Source organism: Bison bison, unplaced genomic scaffold, assembly GCF_000754665.1.
Source record: "Bison bison bison isolate TAMUID 2011002044 unplaced genomic scaffold, Bison_UMD1.0 scf7180017864484, whole genome shotgun sequence".
Taxonomy (NCBI): Eukaryota; Metazoa; Chordata; class Mammalia; order Artiodactyla; family Bovidae; genus Bison; species Bison bison.
In genome coordinates, this window is record NW_011495044.1 from 7,071 (window position 1) to 16,301 (window position 9,231).

The following is a 9,231-nucleotide window of genomic DNA, read 5'->3' on the forward strand; positions in this document are numbered from 1 at the left end:
ACCTCTGAGCAGGGCTCAGCAGCACCCACTCATCCTGGGTGAAATCCACAGCCACATCTCTGAATGCCATGTGTGCCTGTAACACAAAACAGCCCTGTTCACCCGGGAGCCAGCCCTGCCCAGGCCTCAGGGTAAGGGGCAAGGGGGAGGCGGCCCAGGGGAGGCAGGTGAGATCCTGCCTTTCACCCTGGTGCTCTGTATTCCAAGATCTTTAAAGCCCTGTCACCACCTGGGCAGTGGCACTTGTCAACACGTTCAAGGTCCTAGCTGGGCTGATGTGGAGAATACATACAAAAATAGCCTGTAACTTTCAGGAGCTTTATGTTGAGGGAAAGCGCCAGACTTTTAAGAATTTAAAAGAATAGTCTGAACCACGGTATTAGTGTTGAAGCATCCGAATGACTGAGGTTCACACAATTCAGTTATGGCAAAGACCAAACACAACTCAGTCCCTCCCTGAATCCCACAGCCCCTCCGGCCCTCCTTCCCTGAGAGGCACCAACCAGCAGGGAATGGTCAAGAGCACGAATTTGAACCCTAATGCCCTGGTTTGGAGCCCATCCCAGCCATCAGCTAGCATCTCCGCTTTTTCAACTGTGGGTAGCAGTCCACTAAACGTCCTGTCCCACACTGTGGTGCTCAGGGTGGACGTCCCTGCCATTCAGTCCAGAATTCATCTCACATGCCATTCTCACACCCTGCCCAACTTTACTGCCTTTATCGCAACACTGTTTCAAAGTGGAAAGCACCCTGCAATAGGGACATCAGGAGAGGTTTTCACAAGAGGCCCAGGAACTTGGTCTTGAACAAAGCACAGGAGTCTAGGGAAGAGAAATGTGCCAGGTGTTCCCGATGAGGTGTATGGGGAGCACGGAAGAGGACACCTGCGCCAAGGAGGAGAGGAAGCCTGAATCCCGGGACGTAGGACCACTCAGGAGGAATAAAAGGCACTAAGTGCGAGAAATGCAGAACAGGTCGAGCGCAGGACAGCTTGTGGGTTTTAAATGATTGTAAAATATACATAAGCATTTTACTATTTTTACCATGTGAAGTGTACATTTCAGTACATTAAGCATGCTCGCACTTAATGTGGTACAACCATCACCACTATCCATCTCCAGAACTGGTTCATCATCTCACGTTGAAACTCTGTGGCCATTAACCACAATGCCCTTTCTCACAAACCCTGGTAACCAACCATCATTTTACTTTTTGTCTCCATGCATTTGGCTATTCTAGGTATCCCAAATATGTGAAATCATACGGTGTCTGTCCTTTTGTGTCTGGCTTATTTCATTCAGCGTAATGTCTTCAAGTTTCAGCCACAGACCAAAGACATACAGATGGCCATGAGACACATGAAGAGAGGCTCAACATCGCTAATTGTTCAGTTCAGTTCAGTCACTCAGTCGTGTCCGACTGTTTGCGACCCCATGAATCACAGCACGCCAGGCCTCCCTGTCCATCACCAACTCCCGGAGTTCACCCAAACTCATGTCCATCGAGTCAGTGATGCGACCCAGCCATCTCATTCTCTGTTGTCCCCTTCTCCTCTGTCCCCAATCCCTCCCAGCATCAGGGTCTTTTGCAATAAGTCAGCTCTTCACAAAAGGTGGCCAAGTATTGGAGTTTCAGCCTCAGCATCAGTCCTTCCAATGAACACCCAGGACTGATCTCCTTTAGGATGGACTTGTTGGATCTGCTTACAGTCCAAGGGACTCTCAGGAGTCTTCTCCAATACCACAGTTCAAAAGCATCAATTCTTCGGTGCTCAGCTTTCTTCACAGTCCAACTCTCACATCCATACATGACTACTGGAAAAACCATAGCCTTGACTAGACGGACCTTTTTGTTAGAGAAATGCAAATCAAAGTACAATTCACACCAGTCAGAATGGCCATCCTCAAAAAGTCCACAAACAATAAATACGGGAGAGGATGTAGAGAAAAGGGACCCCTCCCACACTGTTGATGGGAATGTAAAATTCGTAACAGACCCTCTAGAGAACAGTATGGAGGTTCTTTAAAAAACTAAAAATAGAACTACCATATGATCCAGCAGTCCCACTCCTGGGCACATATCCAGAGAAAGTCATAATTCGAAAAGATACATGCACCCAGTGTTCACTGCAGCACTATTTATTATAGCCAACACACGGAAGCAACCTAAATGTCCACCAACGGAGGAATGGATAAAGAAGATGTGGTACAGCCTTCCCCGGCGGCTCAGTGGTAAAGAATCCACCTGCATTCACACAGTTTCAGTGGTAAAGAGTCCTGTGAATTCAGGAGACATGAGTTCGATCCCTGATCCGGGAAGATCCTACAGGCTTCGAGCGACTAAACCCATGTCCTGCAACTACTGAACCTGTACTCTACAGCCCGAGCTCTGCCACAAGAGAAGCCACTGAAAGGTTGTTGTTGAATCACACGAAGACACCGGGATTCTTGGCCCCGGGAGGAGAAGAATTCAATCCGGGGCCAGAGACGAGGCTTGACTGCTCAGAGCTTTTGTGTAATAAAATTTCATTACAGTATAAAGGAGATAGAGAAAGCTTCTGACATAGGCATCAGAAGGGGGTAGAAAGAGTACCGGCTTGCTAGTGTTAGCAGTGGAGTTATATACTCTCCAATGAATCCAAAGAATGTCTGGAGGTTGTAAAGACCTCACCAGACCTACTCCCATAATTTACATGTTAAGATAACAGAAGGTCTAATCCAGAGAGTGTCCTCAGGCAGGATACATTATTGTTATATAATCCTAAGGAATGTAGAGAAGGAAAAAAAAGTTTCTCCTTTCTTCCTCCTTGAGAATTCCAGACCCCTCTCTCCTTGGGTACCCCGAGACTCCTTATCAACCTGCCTAGGAAATGACTCTCTCACCACCTCAATGAGAAGCCCGTGCGCCACCACTAGAGAGTAGCCCCCACCTGCCGCAGCCAGAGAAAAGCCCAAGCAGCAGTGAGACCCAGCACAGCTATGAATAAATAAAATTTTTTTTAAAAAATGTAGTACATCTTTGTACAATGGACTATTACGCAGCCATATAAAGAATGAAATAATGTCATTTTCAGCAACATGGATGGACCTAGAGATTATCATACTAAATAAAGTAAGTCAAACAAAGGCAAATATATCACTCATACGTGGAACCTAAGTTTTTAAAATGATATAAATGACCTTATTTATAAAACAGAAACAGACTCACACACTTAAAAAACAAAATGTATGGTTACCAAAGGGGAAATGTGTGTGTGTGGTGGGGGGAGGAATAAATTAGGAGTTTGGGATTAACATACACACACTACAATATATAATATAAAAAGTACATAGACAGGTAACCAACCAGACCCTACTATATAGGACAGCAAACCCTACTCAATACTCTCTAATAACCTATATGAGAAAAGAATCTGAAAAAGAATGAACATATGTATATGTATAACTGAATTACTTTTCTGTACACCTGAAATTACCACAACATTGTAAATCAACTGTACTACAGTAAAAATTGGGAAAAAAAGATGACCTGAATCAAAATATGAAGGGCCTACAAAGTACCAGGGAGAAGCTGACACACAGCCAACAGCTTCAAGGTATCTTTCTACCGGAAAAACTATCAGGCTCTGAAGAATAAAAAGAAAACTCCTAAGTGACTCTAGACAAAAAATATACCAGACTTCCATGAGACTTTTCAAAATCATCATTCAACTCACGTGCACTGCAGGTGGGAATGTACAATGGTGCAAGCACTATGGAAAACAGCACAGCAGTTCCTCAAAAATGTAAAAATACACATTAGCATATGATCCACCAATTCCACTTCTGCGTATTTCCCCAAAGAATTGGAAGCAGGGACTTGAATAGATATTTGTACACTCACGTGAGCAGCATTATTCACAATAGCCAAACTGCAGACGAAATCCAAGTGTCTGTCAATAGACAAACAGATAAACAAAGAGCGGGGTGTGTGTGTGTGTGCGCGTGTGTGTGTGTATGTATATAATGGAATATTATTAAGCCTTAGAAAAGAAATTCTGACACATGCTACAACATGGATGAACATTAAAGATACTATGCTAAGTGAAACAAACCAGATACAAAAGGACAAATATAAAATTCCACTTATATGAGGTACCTAGAGTAATCCATATAGACAGAGTACAGCGATGGTTGACAGGAGCTAGGAGGAAGGGGAAACTCAGTTATTGTTTAATGGGGATAGAGTTTCATTCTGAAAAGTTCTGGAAATGGAGAGTGTGAACGGTTGCACAACAATATGAATGTACTTAATGATACTGGACTATAGACTTAAAACAGTTAAGATGGTAAATCTTATATATATTTTATGACTTTAAATGCATGGCAAGAAGAATATCATTCAAAGCAATAAGAAAATATTTCGGGGACTTCCCTGGTGGTCAGGTGGCTAAGACTTCGCACTCCCAATGCAAGGGGCCTGGGTTCAATCCTTGGTCAGAGAACTAGACCCCACGTGCCACAACTAAGACCCAGCGGAGCCAAATAAATAAATTTTTTTTTTTTTTAATTTCACCAAGACAGAGTGCCCAGAAATGTAAGACTGGCTGAATATGAGGAAATTCATTACTGTATATTATACGTATTAATGAACTGGACCAAGGAGAAAAAACATGATTGCATTTATACATGCTGAAGTATTCTTTAACAGAACTCATCCAACATCCAATTCACTGTAAGACTAATGATCCATAGAACTTTCATTTTGAATTTTAGACTTAGAAGTTGCAAAAATATGAATTCCCATGTAACCTTAATCCAGTTTTCTCTAATGTTAACATCTGAGAAAACTATACTACAATGATCAAAACCAGATTAACATTGATTATTATTACTATTTTCTAAACTACATCTCATAACCACATTTCAACAGGTTTTTTCTACTAATGTCCTCCTTCTTCTGGTCCAGGATTCAACTGAGGTTCTCGCACTGCATTTAGCTGTCATATATCTTTAATCTCCTCCAATCCTTCTTTCATGAATGACATTTTTGAAGAACAGCCCTCAATTGTGCTTTATCAGATTTGACAAGAAAATGATTAGAATGACCCTAGTTCACTTTTGGCTAGATTGTCTCAGAAGTCATGTATCCTTTTCATACCCCTTGATAGGAGTTCATGATATCGGTATGTTTTACTACTGATGATGTTAACCTTGATCACTTGGTTAAGGCAGCGTCTGCTGGGTTTTTTCATTACAAAGTCACTCATTTTGCCTTTATATTTAATACACATCTTGGGAGAGTTACTTTGAGATTATACAAATATCCTGTTTCTCTTCAACCTTTTACCAAATAATTTTAGCATCACTTTGTGGGAGCTGTCTTCAACCATTATTACTGCAGTGTTGACCAAATGACAATGTTCTACCCCCTTCTTTCCTTTGAAATTCATTAGCTGGAATTCTGTAAGCAAGAGTTGTCCCTTCTCTTTTTTTTAAATTAATTCATTTATTGTTGGCTGTGCTGGGTCTTCGGTGCTGCATGCAGGCTTTATCAAGTTGGGCAAGCGGGAACAACTCTTCGCGGCAGTGTACAGGCTTCTCGCTGCGGTGGCTTCAGTGGTCACGGAGCACAGGCTCCGTTGCTCCACGGCATGTGGAATCTTCCCAGACCAGGGATTGAACCCATGACCCCTTCACTGGCAGCCAGATTCTTATGCACTGTATCACCAGGGAAATCCAAGAGTTGTCCCTTCTTATTTACTTCAGTGTGGATTCATAGCTTATCCTAGGGGTTATATTAGAATATTATCACTATTTTGCTGCTCAAATTATTTCATCAAACACTGGGTGCTCCTTCAGGCTGATCTCATCCCTGCTTTCACCCACAAATGTGCGACAAGGGATGCTGTGCCAGTCACAGGCTTAAGTCTGTATGCTCTCAGAGGGCCCAAGGCACCAGGTTAAGAATATCAGCACCCCTGCTAGAGGGACCAAACAGAAGCAGAGGCCCGATACCATGTGGAGAGGGTGTGGGGCCTAGCAAAGACGACACTGGTGTCTTCACCTGCTTAGGCTAACCCAGTGACAGGAACTGTATCGATGGCTCAAGAGGAGCAAATGAGGTACCCTACCCTCTAACAACCACCTCCTGGTCCAGTGGGAAGGTCAGACAGTCATGACACAGCCTAAGCCCTGGAGTCCTGAGCCCCAGGGTCCCACCATGAACAGGGAACCTGGGAACACTGCCGGGGATGTGCAGGCTGCTCTGCAGGGGGAGAGCATCCCAGCTCATCACCAGTTGACACAGAAACAGAAATGCTCGGGGAAACACAAGCAGACAAGGAATATGCTTCTGTGCAGCTGTAAAGCAGGGTCTGACCAGGCTGGGAGTCCGGGAGGAGACTGAGGAGGAGACTTGGAGAAGCTGGAGGCATTAAAGTAATTCTAAAAATTACCTAGGCATTATGTGCCCCGCACTGTAACTGCATTGCTAGGGTTATCTCCTCCAACATCCCCGGGAGGTGGACACCATTCTGATGATTCCCATCTGGCAGATGAGGAAAAGAAGGCTCAGGGAGGTGAAATAACAAGCTCAGGGCCACACAGCTAGACATGGTAAAACTGAGATTTGAACCCAAGCATCCTGACTTTGGAGTTGGGACAGAAGCAGACGATTAGGAAGGTCTCTTTCTAGCAGGCTGAGTGCCAAGTTCAGTATGTGGACGTCAGGTGCCCAATGCAAGAGGCAGGTGGGGAGAGGGACAAGAAGGTGGAGCAGAGACAAGAGTGAGGGCGGAGCAGGAGTGAGGACCAGAAGGAGAGGGGTCCAGGGCACAGCGCACGTGCTGCTGAGAGACAGGGCAGGTGAGCCTGGAAAGAGCAAAGAGGCCAAGCTGCGGGTGTTCACTGAGGTCCACAAGGTCAGAATCGGGGGGAGGGCCAGACACAGGGACACTGTCCCCCGGAATTCCTCCCCGGCCACACACCTCCCCTCTCCTGCCTCTGAACAGAGCTGCTCTGACTGAAACAGCTATTCATTCCCTTGAGTGTAGTGATGACCCTGTGGTTATTTTACAGGAAGCTCTAATGTTAGAGCTGCCTCCTGAGGTAACTGCAGGGGAGATGACAGGACGGGGACACAGGCAGTGAGGGCCTCGCTGGATGGAACCAGAACAGAAGGCCGAGGCCTTCACAACAGACAAGACTGAGAGTGCACAGGCCTCAACACACCACAAGGATGGGGGAGGAGGGGGTGGTCAAGGAGGACACAGAGTCTGAACAAGAGTCCCTGGGACAGCAGCCACCCCTACCACAGACCATGTCCCCTGGGGAAACCAGCTGGGCTCTGATCCCCGGGCGGGGCGTGCTGGGCACAAGATGTCAAGGCTGAGCGAAGGAAACCCACCTTTGGTTCAGCACACGGAAGGCGAGCAGTCCCCACGTGAGTCCGGGCTGTCAGGAGCCCTCCCGTCACCCACCAGGCTTCCTCTCTGGGCAGCACAAGAGCAGAAAGGTTCAGGAGAGTCACTGGAAACTCACGCCCTTAGGCTTTCCTCTTCCTTAAAGGCATCAGGAATGGACCTGTCACAGAAGAAAAGGCTGCGGGCAGCTTGCTCAGAACACAGCCTGCCCCAATAATGCTGCCGACACCAGGCCTGAGCTGACCCACTCTTGCCTCAGACCTTCCTAAGCAAAGTTCTTACTTACTGGGCACTTAGGACTGTACACATCAGAGACAGTTCCAGGCACAGAACCGTCTTACTTCATTCTAGCCTCACAATCCAATGGAGTATGATTTATTATCTTTATTTTACAGATGAGAAAACTGAAGCACAGTGAAGTCAGTCCCTTATCCAAGGTGACACCGTTACAAAGTCACAGAGTCTGGATGAAGCTGGCAGCCGAGGCTACACTCTTCAAGTAGGGCAGGGACAGTGAACCTCTGTGGGTTGTAGGCTTCTCAGTGTGCCATTTTGAGATGAATCAAGATTGCTCCCCAGGTGACAAGGGTTACATCTGGATGGTGGGTCTGTAGAGTTCTATTTATTTCTGTCTAAAATCCCTCCTTAATAAAACTTTAAAATGGAACTCAAAATCCCGAAGTCCAGAAACACCGGAGCCCTGCACATCCGTGACTGCTGGGGTCAACGCAGGTTTCCAGGACCTTTGAGAAACTTGCCCAGTGGGCCTCAGACAACCTCTTCCTCCAAGGCCTGAATCCAGGGGTGACCGGCCAAAAACACACCCAAGATTGCTGCCAAAGTGGCCCGTTCCACACCCAGCCCATCCCCAGGCACATGCTGCCCACGGCAAACCACCCACCAAAACTCCTGGCGGCGGGCTGGCCCTCATCCCGGCAACTGAGAAACATCAGGGCCCCATGCCAACTTACTCAACCCTCTGGCCCCCAGGGACTTGGGGATAAAGGCGACACGCCCACCCCCCATCCCCAATCATCATCGCTCTTTCGGCCAAGGCCTAACGTGTCCTCACCCACAGAAGCCCCGGGACGTGGCTGGATTCCGGCATCCGCCACCACTGGGCATCACGGCTGAGCTTCGCTCACGTCCATCGAAGATGCGCGCTCACAACCCAAATATGACATCCGCGAGGGCACGGCCTGAACCGCGACAGCGCGTCCCGCCGCCTCCTCCTCTGCCCGGCACCCGCACAGTCCCCAGCCTCAGGCCCAGCCAACAGCCCAGACTTTCAAGACCTAGCTTTCCATGCAGGGAAGGGCACGCCTGCAGCTTAGAGCCCCACGGGCGCCACACTCACCAGCGAGGAACAAGGGTTCACTCCAGCCACCAGCTGGGCTAGGACGCTAGGACTACACTACCCAGAATCCTCGGCCTAGCGGCGGGACTACATCTCCCAGGGTGCTCGGCGCGCCCAGAGGCCTCTGAGGGAGCTGTTTCTCAGTAACATGCCCTTGGGAGAATGGCCACTGTGGTGCCTAGATTTCCGCCCCGCCCCCTCTTTTACAGAGGACCCCGGGTGAAACGCCTCTCCTTCTAGTGCCCACTTTGCTAACGCCTCCGCCTTAAAGACTACACTCCCCAGTGATCCCTGCAGTGACTCCTGCCTCTGGTGCTGGGCCCACCCCTCGGCTGGCGGAAGTGATGTGCCCGGGGAATCTCCGTTTAGTTCCGGGGTGCGCGGCGGAGCGGACAACGGTTTCCGGGCCACGCTTGCTCCAGGGAAAGCAAGGCTGTGTCTGGGCGGGTGGGGAGGGGGTTCCGTGAGCCGC

At 47.8% G+C, this 9,231-nt stretch overlaps 1 long non-coding RNA gene across 1 annotated transcript; it reads right to left on the reverse strand.

Moving 5' to 3' along the window:
- On the reverse strand, positions 1-9,080 carry LOC105004837. The gene is made up of 3 exons (XR_827261.1): positions 8,760-9,080; positions 7,387-7,562; positions 1-76 (listed from the first exon to the last, which is right to left on the reverse strand). It is a non-coding gene; the product is annotated as an uncharacterized LOC105004837 (long non-coding RNA).
- Positions 9,081-9,231: the final 151 nt, after the last annotated feature.